This window comes from Pteropus medius, unplaced genomic scaffold, assembly GCF_902729225.1.
Source record: "Pteropus medius unplaced genomic scaffold, Ma_sr-lr_union100, whole genome shotgun sequence".
In the NCBI taxonomy this organism is placed as follows: Eukaryota; Metazoa; Chordata; class Mammalia; order Chiroptera; family Pteropodidae; genus Pteropus; species Pteropus medius.
In genome coordinates this window covers 4198753-4210998 of record NW_024355206.1, presented here as the reverse complement: position 1 = coordinate 4210998, position 12246 = coordinate 4198753, and the positions used below count along the sequence as shown (strand labels likewise).

Sequence of the window (12246 nt, the reverse complement as noted above, 5' to 3'; positions counted from 1 at the left end):
TGAATAGACATTTCTCCAAGAGGACATACAGATGGACAACTGATGTATGAAAAGATACTCAACATCACTAATCATCAAGGAAATGCAAATTAAAACCACAATGAAATATCACCTCACACCTGTCAGAATGGCTATCCTCAATAAATCAACAAACAAGTGTTGGCGAGGCTGTGGAGGAAAAAAGCAAACTCCCGTGCACTGTTTGTGGGATCATAAATTGGTGCAGCCACAATGGAAAACAGTCTGGAGGATCCTCAAAAAATTAAAAATAGAACTACCATATGACCCAGCAATTACACTTCTGGGTATTTATCCAAAGAAGTCTAAAACACTAATTCGAAAAGATATATGCACCCCTATGTTCATTTTAGCATTGTTTACAATAGGCAAGATATGGAAGCAACCTAAGTGCTCATCAACAGACAATTTGATAAAGATGTGCACAAAGACAATGGAATATTACTCAGCCATAAGAAGAAGAGAATCTTGAGACGACATGGATGGACCTAGAGAGTATTATGCTAAGTGAAATAAGTCAGAGAAAGGCAAATACCACCATGATTTCACTGACATGTGAAATCTAAAAAACAAAATAAATGGACAAACAAAACAGAAACAAACTCTTAGACACAGAGAACTAATCGATGGTTGCCAGATGAGAAGGCAGTTTGGGAGCTGGGTGAAAAAGGTGAAGGGATTAAGAAGCACTAACTGGCAGTTATAAAAACAGTCACGGGGATGTAAAGTACAACACAGGGAGGAACGTAGTTAATAATATTGCAATAACTACATATGGTGCCAGATGGGCACTAGATTTATCGGGGTGATCACTTCATAAGTTACATAAATGCATAATCGCTATGTTGTATACCTGAAATTAATATATTGTACGTCAACTGTAATTGAAAAATAAAAAACATTTTGAAGAAAGAAATGTAATGGGCTATCAGGTTCAGGTTTAGGGAACATAACAATATCTGATATCTTTTATAATTTGCAATCTTTTACAATAGATTTCCTATTATAAGGATGATATAAAGTAGCTATTCGATCAGCAAATTTGGCTTGTCATTTGTTCATTCATTTCAACCAATATTTCTAGAGCACTTTTTAAGCAGTAAATCTATGATGAGTGCTGAAGTCATAGAAATAAAAATACGGATCCTATCTTCTGGAAGCTAAATACAGGATAGAAAAATAAACAAATAATTACAACACTTTGTGAATGTTTAACCATAAAAGCTTGTACAGAGTGTGACTGAAAAGTGACTGATTAACTCTGCCCAAGGGGTTGGGGGGAAATCACAAAAGTTTTCAGAAGAGTGATGCCTGCTGAGGTAACTCTTGAGGAAATGTAGGGTTCCGCCATGTTCTAGAAAGAGAAGATATTTTGTGCAAACGCAGGTAGGTGTAGAGCCACCCAGGACATTCAGAAACATCAGATGGCTAAGTGTGGTGGAGACGGAAGATTCCACAGTTGATGACTGCAGAGGGGGCAGGGTCAGGTGATAGAGAGCCTAGGTCACTGGCAGGTCTCAGCAGTTAACAGTGCTGCAGTCAGGTGAGCACTCAGGTGCCCAGCTATGAATACTAGGCTACAACAATAAAACGGATTCCAAACACCAGCAGCTTGCACAGCCATGAGCTGCTCCTACATTCCTGGCTCTGACCATGGCCAGCGCTGGAGTGAGTGACTGCGTCTACAGGACAAGGAAAGCAGTGTGGCCAGGGACCGGGGAGTTGATGTCTGGAAGATCGTGCCAAAGGGGGGTGGATTCAGTGGCGGCTACTGAGGCCAGAGGCACCCGTCACAGGTTTAAGGAACTGAGGACATTCCACGAGCAGGAGACAAAACTCAGCAACGGTCATAACAGCATTTTCACACATCTCTAGGACTCCACATGAGCAAAGAGAGCTAAAATGGCGTGGGGACCCCAACGAGCAGAACTATAACTGGATGGTAGAAGTCACGGGAAGGTCTGAGCTTAGTGTACAGGAGAATTACACCTGTGACAGCCTCTGCAGGTGGCATTCTCGATAACGTTTCTCTTCCCTGCTTTCCCCACCGACCGCAGTAGGGACCACGGGCGCCCAGTGCTGCAAGCTCTTCTGAAGCAGAGCAAGGCACACAGGACCCCTGGCCAGTGGGACCCAAGGGAAAATCTGCTGACGGGGAGGGGACAGGGATCTTACAGGCAACTGCTTCCTCCCTGTTCAAAGAGTGTCCCTCCCTGAGGCCATGTCCTATAAGTACATGACACCTGAAGACAGAGCTACCGCCTTGCATCCTGGGGTAGACAAGTTGCCCCAAAGCTGCTGAATTAACCGCCCTGAAACCTCTCCTCCATCTTGTAATATGAGAAAAGTCAGTTGCTTTCTAGTTTCTCAGGTACGGCTAAGGGTCCTGACTGACACAGTCTAGGGCTCAGAGATGAACCAAGACTGAGCAACGCGCCTGCCCAGAAAGGTCCTCACTAGGGCGTGGCAGGGACGCTGGGTGGGGTCGAGCCCCGGGAAATGTTCCTACCCCAAGGTTTTACAGGCTGTTTTACTACTGTGCCTTCTCATAATTTTACTCAGCACCACAAAAATACATTCAAATAGAAAAGAAAGGATTAAGTGGAAATAAAATACTGTATATTTGGTTAAAAGGGAAGACAGAAGGCAAAATGTAAAGTACAGAAAAGAGCCTTTGGCTTAAAAAGGAAAAAAAAGTAAAACAATTTTATCTGCAAATTTATGAATGATGCTCCAAAGTTTAAAGATTGAAAAAAAAAAGAAAAGAAAAGAAAAGAAAAAAGGCTCATGAGGACAGAATAGAGCTGAAGAAGTCTGAAGCAAGTACAGGGTAGGGGGGAAGGACAAGCAGTAAAAATAAGAAATCTCAGTTTCTGACAGTAGCCAACACTAAGTTATTCAGAAAATAACTTTTAATGGAAAGTTGGATCATTATAAAAATTCCTGGCTTGACAGGAATCCCACTACCTATGGTTAAAATAAGAAAACTGACAAAATATATCTGTTATAAACAAAATATGTCAAGCCTGGACTGCCCGGATGAAATGCTAGAATTCCATCCTTTGCAGAGAGCTTGCGTGGTCTTAAGCTTGATGAACATTTTTATTCTTTCTATCTTTCTCCTGGGAGACTGCTTTCTGTGGCCATCGCTCCTTTTCAGTGGACTCCCAATTTCACTCAGTATTTACTGAGTCCTAAATATGTGCAATGAAATATGCTGCATGCAAAAGATTAAAAATTGAGCAAGACACAGTGCTTACTGCGCTCAAGAACACTACAGCTGATTGGAAAGGACAAGACAGAGCAGAAGGGGTGACTTCATTGTGCTGGCAGGTATAAGGGAGGGGGTCAGGTGGGAGCGGGTGTTTGAGACGGGCCTTGAAGGGCGGGCAGGATTTTGAGAGGCGAAAAAGGCAAAGAGGGGATTATAACCCAAATAAATCCCACGGTTAAGCAAGCAATGAATGAGTTTTTCCCCCCTAACACATAGTCAAATACTAGAAACAGATAACACTTTCGGTTGTAGTGTAAACTGGTCCATTTGTAAAGGGCCGTTAAAGCAGTACGAACACAAAGTTTATTAAATGTTCGTGCTCTTTGATTTAGCAGTTCAAGTTACACATATTTCCTAGAGAAAAATGATGGTATTTTGTACCATGTTCATTTACTGCATACTCAAAAATAAAAGCGTAGGAAAATTTTAAGAATAATTATGGTACAGGAGAAAACATTTGGTTATACAGTTATATGGATGTTCTCTACAACATTGTTTATAACAGTCAAATGTTGTCACCAAGTAAGTAGTTAAATATTATCTCTAGACAATGTAATACTACTACATGTAGTACATTGATTGACATGGAATGTGTTCACATAAGTTTTAAAAGCAGGTTTCAGAACAATGAGCTGCGAGAGGCCATCACTTGTGGGGGTTTTTTTGTTGTTTTTTGGGGGAGTGGGGGTTAAATGTATGTATATATATCCAAAGAAAAATGACAGGAAGGATATGCAATGACAACAACAAAAATCAGTGATTTTCTCTAAGTAGTAAAATAACAGCTGATCTTTATTTTTCTTATCCGTATTTTCCAGTTTCTAGAGTGAACATATATCGTTTTGTATTAAAAAATAAAAACATGGAATTATGCACATTTTCCAAGATATTTTAATAAAAACTTAGTCACTATTCCACGAAATTGTTGTGCGATGCAATGTTTTGTGAGGTGACAGTGAATGCCATTGCTCAGTCATCTTTGCACACTTCCTTGAAAGGGTAGAAATAACGATGGGAGAAAGGACAGGAAGGCAGACTGAGCAGAGCCCAATCTCTGTATTTCATTTTGGTTTCAACGCGGATTGTGGGAGACCTCTCCCGAGACTTTTACTTCAAACCCCGCCTTACTCAACAGTGAGTGGCTGTCTCTCTATTATGGATTGCTCTTCAGCCTCCCAATCCTTAAATATTTTCTGATCATCTTCGAAGGGAAGTATGCCCTCTTCCTTTCAATCTCTTTTAGGAAACAGATTGGCAAATATTAGATTAAAATTTTAGGGAAGTCTGGCTGCCAGTCCAGATCTCAGCTTATTCTGAAAGTCAGTGACTCTTCAATGGGGCCTTGAAGTTCTCCTAGTGGGTGATGACAACAGATCCAAAAAGGACAGGCCTTTCTTTTGTCCTTGCAGGCAAATGACAATCAATTCCTTAGCTTCTCATCTTTAAGACTAAGAACCACATCATAGTAACCTGTTAATTGAAACAGGGCTGACAGCACTGACCTAAAAAATTTGATGTTCATAAACTAAATTAGATGTTACTACACTTAAGTAGTGTTTAAAAAAAAACTTGAAGCCCACAGTAAGAAAAACATGTTACATCATGAACTAGAATATAAGACACACATTAACGGAAACACAAGTTTCATAATACGTATTCTGACTACACATGAGGCACGCTGTTATTTTATATTCCATCTTATTTTAAAGTCACCTAGAGTAGCTTTTAAGATAGCTGCACGTTTTGACCTTCCCCCCATTGAAGTGGGGATCTGTGTCCCTTCCCCTTGAATCTGGGCAGGATCGTGTCTGCTTCAGTCAACAGAGAACCTCACTCTCTAGACACTTCCTTTAGGAGCCCTCTCTTTTGGAACAGAGGCACCACGCCGAGCTGTCCAAACCACGTGGAGGGGCTCTATATGGGTGCTCGGTCAACAAGCCCACCTGATCCCACCAGTTTTCAAGGCACCCAGCCCAGGAACCAGACATGTGAGTGTAAGAGCCTCCAAACGACTCTAATTCACAACCACTGGGGTTACTCCCTGCCATCTGAGTCCCCCAGCATCGAGGAACAGAGACAAGCCCCTCCCTACCATGCCCTGTCCAAATTCCTGGTCTAGAATCCATGAGCATAATAAAATGGCTGGTGTTTAATGCCACTAAGTTTGGGGCAGTTTGTTACACAGCAATAATATCTGGACCGAGAGTGCTGGGCATCACCTGCAGAACGGATGTCATGGCCCATTGGCAGGCCTCTTGACCAACACTGATTCAGTGGATACTGATTCGATACCTGCATTCAACCCTGCAAAGCTAGGGTTCCCCTGAGTCTGTGCATACTGGGTTTGAAATTTTGTAACTGGGAAGGATGGGATGGGTAGAGTGCAGTAAGGCAGACGGTGGGTGTTTGGCCCCATCAAAACGGGCCCACATCCAAAAGGCTTGAGACTCACTGAGGCCAAACTCTGAAGTGCAAAAGTGGGTCACATTGTTCTGGTCTGAGGCTCAAGGTCTTCCCAGCCTCCTAAGATGGTCCAACGTCCCTGTGCAACTCTTTGCCAAAACAGATACCTAAGGTGCCCAGGCCCCACAAAAATGTTTCGGGCTAAAGGCTATTAACTCCCAACTACCTTCATTGCTGTCAGCCCTGTCTACAGTTTCAAACTTTTGTGTTAATGGATAACTTTCATCTAAATATAAAACTCAGATTAATCTGTTAAGGATTACCAGATTCTTAAAAAAAAAAAAAGACAGAGAGGAGAGGGAAGCAGAGGGGGGGGAGGGGGGAGGTTGACAGGGGAAAACATTTAAATCATTTCTTCAATTAAAAAAATAAATTAATTAAAAAAATAAAAATAAAAAAAAGATGGGAGAGGGAATGAGAACCATTTCTGGTAGATGGAGAGTGTCCAGCGGGCCTGGGGCCAGAGACCTCAACCTTGATTAGGTAATGTGGCTTTTGGTTTCTTTCTTTAAAAGTTACTAGTTATGCTAATATTAGAGTACTCGTCCGGAGGAAAAAAACAGGAAATTCAAGACTGTGATAGGACCCCCAGGAAGGACAGCTGGAATGGGAGAACGGAGGGAACCCCCCTAGGGAAAGAAAGCTCTTCGAGCACTCTTCATCAAAGTAGGTCACCATAAGGAACTGGCCTTAAATCAGATCCAGGACTTATGGTGAGCTTGGGATGTGAAAAGTGTATTTATATTACATTCTCAGTGACCACCAAAAAGCAAGGACACACACCTCTCTGAGCCTGAGACAATGAAAGAAAAGACCAGCCAGAAAAAACTGGAAACCACTGAAAAAGTTTAAGCTAACTTAATTCATTTAGTCACAGCATGTCCTCCCCTGACCCGTAAAAAAAAATGTTCTACTATTACATCAGATAAATCTTGTTTGGTTTTTTGTTTGTTTCTAATCTGAGTGTGCTGTTGTTCAATGCATTCTTTAATGTGTAGTGCACACAGGTCATTCGTTTCTGAAAAACTGTCATCTAGGGCAGCTGGTAAGCTAAAGCCACTGTTCAAAGAGGTGCCAACCACCACCACAGTGGCAGCAGCCCCACTGGCACATTTAGGCCAACAAGCACCAGCGTGAGATATACTAGAAGCAGAGAAACTAGAATGAGTCCCGAGTTTTGTCTGGCACGTAGGTTCCCAGTAAGAACCCGTAGAATGAAATGCATGGACAAACAGGCTGGGAAATGTGGAGCAACTGGGGAAGACTGAATACAAACACACTTCTTTTTACCTTTTCTACCATGGATAGAGAAAAGCAAAAGGAAAGTTGACAAAAGCCTAAGCAGAAACAAAAGCCTAAGCAGGGTGAATAGACTGGACTGTGCCGCATAGAAATTAGCTGGTCCCTAAACAACTCTGTTCATCTGCATGGAACTTGGCTTAGGCCAAACTAAGGGCCTTGTGACTTCAGAAAGATTCGAGATGAGCTGACAAAGGAAAGTCGCCCATTAGGGAGACAAACAGCAAACTTCCTGAGTGGACATTTCATACAGTTCAACAGAACACATGTCAGGCACTGTGGTAGGGATGCAAGACACGGTCCCTCCCTTGACCAAGGAAGTCATGGTCTAGGGGAGAGAACGACAAGCAGACAGTGATGAAATGGTGCGCCACCTGCTAAGCTAGACGCGAGCACAGACCAGACAGTTCAAGAACGATGCTTCAGAGAAGTGATCTCGGACCTCACTCTTGAAGAACAAGCAGGTGTTAACAGGAGGTGGGCGGGGAGCGGGGCGGTGCGGGGTACAGGAAGAAATACTATAAGAAAAGACCCAATGACCAATCTTTGCTTGGAATCCTGTGCGAATGCTGCTCTCCATGGGCTCCGAGGCATCTCTGAAGGCTTGTGGCGAGCTGGTTCCAGTATACCGTCAGATCCAGCTACCCCGGACCCCTGGGCAGACAAAACGTCACCTTTCTTTAAGGTTATCACTGCCATTCTGCTAACATGCTTCACTCTCTCTCAACTCTCCCTCTTTCTCTGAATATTCTAGCACTTCCCCGAACATTTGGGACACGCCATCCCATCTCCACCAACATGCTGCCAGCAACCTAGTGGTATCAACGTCCACGTAAATAACCCGTCCAGCAACTTCAACAAGTTCCAACACAATCCTGTGATTTTCACCTCCACCCTACCTCACTCCAGCCCGTCAGCCAGGACTGTCCCACGTTGGAAACGCTAAACTCCAACATCCTACTCTCTATCCTGCCAGTTTTCAGGGACCTTTATTCCTCCTCTTACAATTCTCTCACTTCCAATCTTTTCACTCTACTTTCTTCCCAATTCTCCACCTTTCCCATCCTGTACCGACTGCATGATCCATTACTTGAACCGCCTCTCCAGACAAAGTTTTACCCTCTCATTCCACTTTCTACCCTCCCACCCCCCTTCTTTGCCTTTCCAACACAATATCTGGCAAAGCTACCTGCTCCAGTCAACGCAACCGTTCGCTCCTTCATTTCTACACCTGGGCTGCTAGACACTGCTGGAAAAAAACCACACAGCCTTGTAGACTGAGGCCCCCAAACACTCGTGGTCTCCACTCCCAGCTAGAAATCTTTCGGTGAGCCCCAGAGAGCTCTCATTCCCCATCTCCTTCCCTGTTTAGTGATGTCCTCAAGGTGTGTACCCCCTCACTCTTGGGACTGACCTCCTCACTATTTCACAATGAAAAAGGAGGCAATCAGGCAATAACTCCTTAAAATGTATGCCCACGCCTAACCTACAAGAACAGCAGTGTTCATCCCCACGCCCACTCCTTTCCCTTCAGTATTTCTAAAAGCAACACCCTTCCTCTCGCCCAGGATAATCCTACTACCCAGGCCCGCCTATTCGAGGGTCCCAACAACAGCCCCCTCTGTCCTAATCATCACTTTCTCCTCTACCACTGTCCCTTCAGCATGTGAACATGCTCACATATCTCTCATTTGACAAAATCTTCCCTTGACTCATTAGATATAAATCCATGACATGGTACCCTGCTGTAGAGCCTTTTGGAAAAGGCAGCCTCGGCTGGTTTATTCTAGTTGATATGATATGATCTGTCACAGACACACCATAAAACCACTCCCAATACCCAGATACTGCCGCCTGGACTGTGGACTGATGCTGGGGCTAAAAGGACAGCAGACTGGCAGGGGCGACGTGGTGCCTGAACAGTGCAGCAGGGGTGAGAACTGGACCCAACCAGGTTCTCTCGAAAGTAAAATATGAAGCACTCATGTGGTCTGGACCAACTCTGAAATCTAGCCGTTCTTCTCCATAAATCTGCTGTATTCTCAACTAAAAAGATGTGAGACAGACCTCGAGAGGCTGAATAACACTGTCAGAACATGCTACCCAGGATTTAAAACTCACTGCTTGGTAACCAAGATGGTAATAATTGTTTCAGGCAAAAATCATCAGTGGATGATAAAACTAGTTAGTGAAAGTTTAATGAGGAAAAGCATAGCTACATAGTCTCAAAATATCTACCCACAAGATATTAAGTTCAAAGGGAATAATAGTGAGGGAACCCAGCAGACACCATCTTAATCAAGGAGTCATAGTGATCAGCACCAGCAGTGGAATGACCACGTGCCCTCTGCTATGGCACGCAGAAGAGGTAACATCGTTTCTGTACTATTCCTGCCAAAAATGCATAACCTGAATCTATCATGAGAAAACAGCAGATAAACCTAAAATAAAGAAAATTCTACAAAATAACTGGCCTGTACTCTTCAAAAAGGCCTAGAATCTAAAAAACAAACATCGACGAATTGTCTCACATTGAAGACTAAGGTACATGATAACATGGGTGATCTTTGATTGGATCTTAGATTAGAAAATTATTTTTTCTTTTGTTATAAAGAAAATTAGTGGGGCAACTGGTGAAATTTGAGTAACATGGCTTTGATAACTATTATTGATAACAGAAAACATCGTTGTTTTTAAGAAATACACACTGAGGTATTTAGTGGTCAAGGAGCATCATGTCTGCAACTTACTTTCAAATGGATTCAAAAATAATAATATGGGTCTACAGCCATGCCACCCTGAACGTGCCTGATCTCGTCTGAGCTCAGAAGCTAAGCAGGGTCAGGCCTGGTTAGTACTTGGATGGGAGACCACCTAGTAATACCAGATGCTGTAGGAGTTAAAAATAATAAAAATAAAATAATAATAAGAAGAAGATGACGACAACGACGACAACTACAGATAGGGAATACATGATAAAAGTGCACAGAAAAAAGGTTAACATTTGGGCAAAATCTGTATGAAGAGTACGCAGGGATTCTTTGGACTATCTATTTTTTCAACTTTTCTTTAAGTCTGAAATTATTTCAAAATTTTAAAATAGTTTTGCTTTTTTTTTTCTTTTAAGCCCCAAATTGTGGAAAGCACGAAGAGAAATCCAAAACTGTGGTGAGGACCTGAAAATGCCACTCTCCGTCTCTGGCAGACTGGGTACATCACAAACACACAGGAATGGAATTAATAAGCTTTATTTAACTGATACTTTAGAACTTTACACCTGAGATAGAATATGTATTATCTGCAAATGACCAGAGACATTTAAATAAGTGGGCAATTATCTCAAAAACAAAACAAAACAAAACAAAACAAAAAAACCAAGAACGAGCCCAAACAACCTAACTCTTCATATTTAAAAAACTAGAAAAGAACAAATAAAACCTAAAATCAGAAGGAAAGAAATAATCAAAATTAGAGCAGAATTAAATGAAATTGAAAAAAAAAGAAGAAAAAATAAATGCACCGAAGAGCTGGTTCTTTGAGAAGTTTAATAAAATTAACAAACCCCTGGCTAGATTCACTAAAGAAAAAGAGAAAGGACACAAATAAATAAACTCAGAGATGAAAGAGAAGTTACGACAGACACCACAGAAATACAAAGGATCATACAAGAATACTATGAAAAAGTATACAACACCAAATTTAATGACCTAGAAGAAGTGGAGAACCTTTCCAGACTGAATCAAGAACTGGAAAATCTAAATAGACTGATCAGCAGTAAGGAAATTGAAACAATCATCAAAAAACTACCAAAAAGTAAAAGCCCAGGACCAGATGGCTTCACCAGTGAATTCTACCAAACATTCAAAGAAGATTTAATACCTATTCTCCTCAAACTCTTCCAAAAAATCAAAGAGGAGACAATACTTCTTAACTCATTTTATGAGGCCAATATTACCCTGACACCAAAACCTGGTAAAGATAACACACACACACATACAAAAACTATAGACCAATATCTCTCGTGAACACAAATGCAAAAATCCTAAATAAGTTACTAGCGAACCAAATACAGCAACATATTAAAAAGGTTATACACCACGATCAAGTGGGCTTCATCCCAAGGGCAAAGGGACGGTTCAATATATGCAAATTGATTAATGTGATACACCACATAAACAAATCAAAAAATAAGAATCATATGATCACATTGATAAATGCAGAAAAGCCTTTGACAATTTACGATCAAACTACTTAACAAAATGGGTACAGGAGGAAAGTACCTTAACATGATAAAAGCCATATATGACAAACTCTCAGCCAGCATTATACTTAATGGTGAAAAACTAAAAACCTTCCCTCCAAGATCAGGAACAAGGCAAGGCTATCCACTATCACCACTGTTATTCGATATAACCCTGGAGTGCAATCAGGCAAGAGAAAGATATAAAAGGCACCCAAATAGGAAATGAAGAAATCAGACTGTCACTATTTGCGGATGACATGATTCTCTATACAGAAAACCCTAAAGACTCCACGAGAACACTATTAGAAACAATAAGCAAATACAGTGAAGTCTCTGGATACAAAATCAATGTTCAAAAATCCATAGCGTTCCTACACTCTAATAATGAATTGTCAGAAAAAGAAGTGGAAAAATAATTCCTTTTGCAATTGCAACAAAAAGAATAAAATACCTAGGATTAAATCTAACAAAACATGTGAAGGACCTGTATCATGAAAACTATAAGACCCTATTAAAAGAAATTGGAGAAGATACAAAGAAATGGAAAAATATTCTGTGTTCTTGGATTGGAAGTTAAAATGACCTTATTACCCTAAAGCATTATACAGATTTAATGCAACCCCCATCAAAATCCCATCGGCATTTTTTAAAGAAATAGGACAAAAAACATCAAATTTGTATGGAAGCACGAAAGACCCCAAATCGCCAAAGCCATCCTGAGAAAAAAGAACAAGGCTGGAAGCATCACTCTGCCCAACATCAAAGTGACAATAATCAAAACGGCATGGTAGCGGCAGAGAAACAGAGACACAGACCAGTGGAACAGAATCAAGAGTCCAGAAGTAAACTCATATTTCTGTGGGTAAATAATTTTCGACAAAAGAGCCAAAAACATACAGTGGAGAAAAGAAAGTCTCTTCAATAAATGGTGCTGGGAAAACTGGAAAGC

At 41.4% G+C, this 12246-nt stretch overlaps 1 protein-coding gene and 1 pseudogene across 4 annotated transcripts in view; one reads left to right on the top strand and one right to left on the bottom strand.

Moving 5' to 3' along the window:
• The window catches only part of PDE8A (phosphodiesterase 8A), a 116200-nt gene that overhangs the window by 65349 nt on the left and 38605 nt on the right, over positions 1-12246 (bottom strand). The gene's annotated exons all lie outside the window — the stretch shown is intronic.
• LOC120599435 (uncharacterized) lies at positions 9835-9953 on the top strand (annotated as a pseudogene).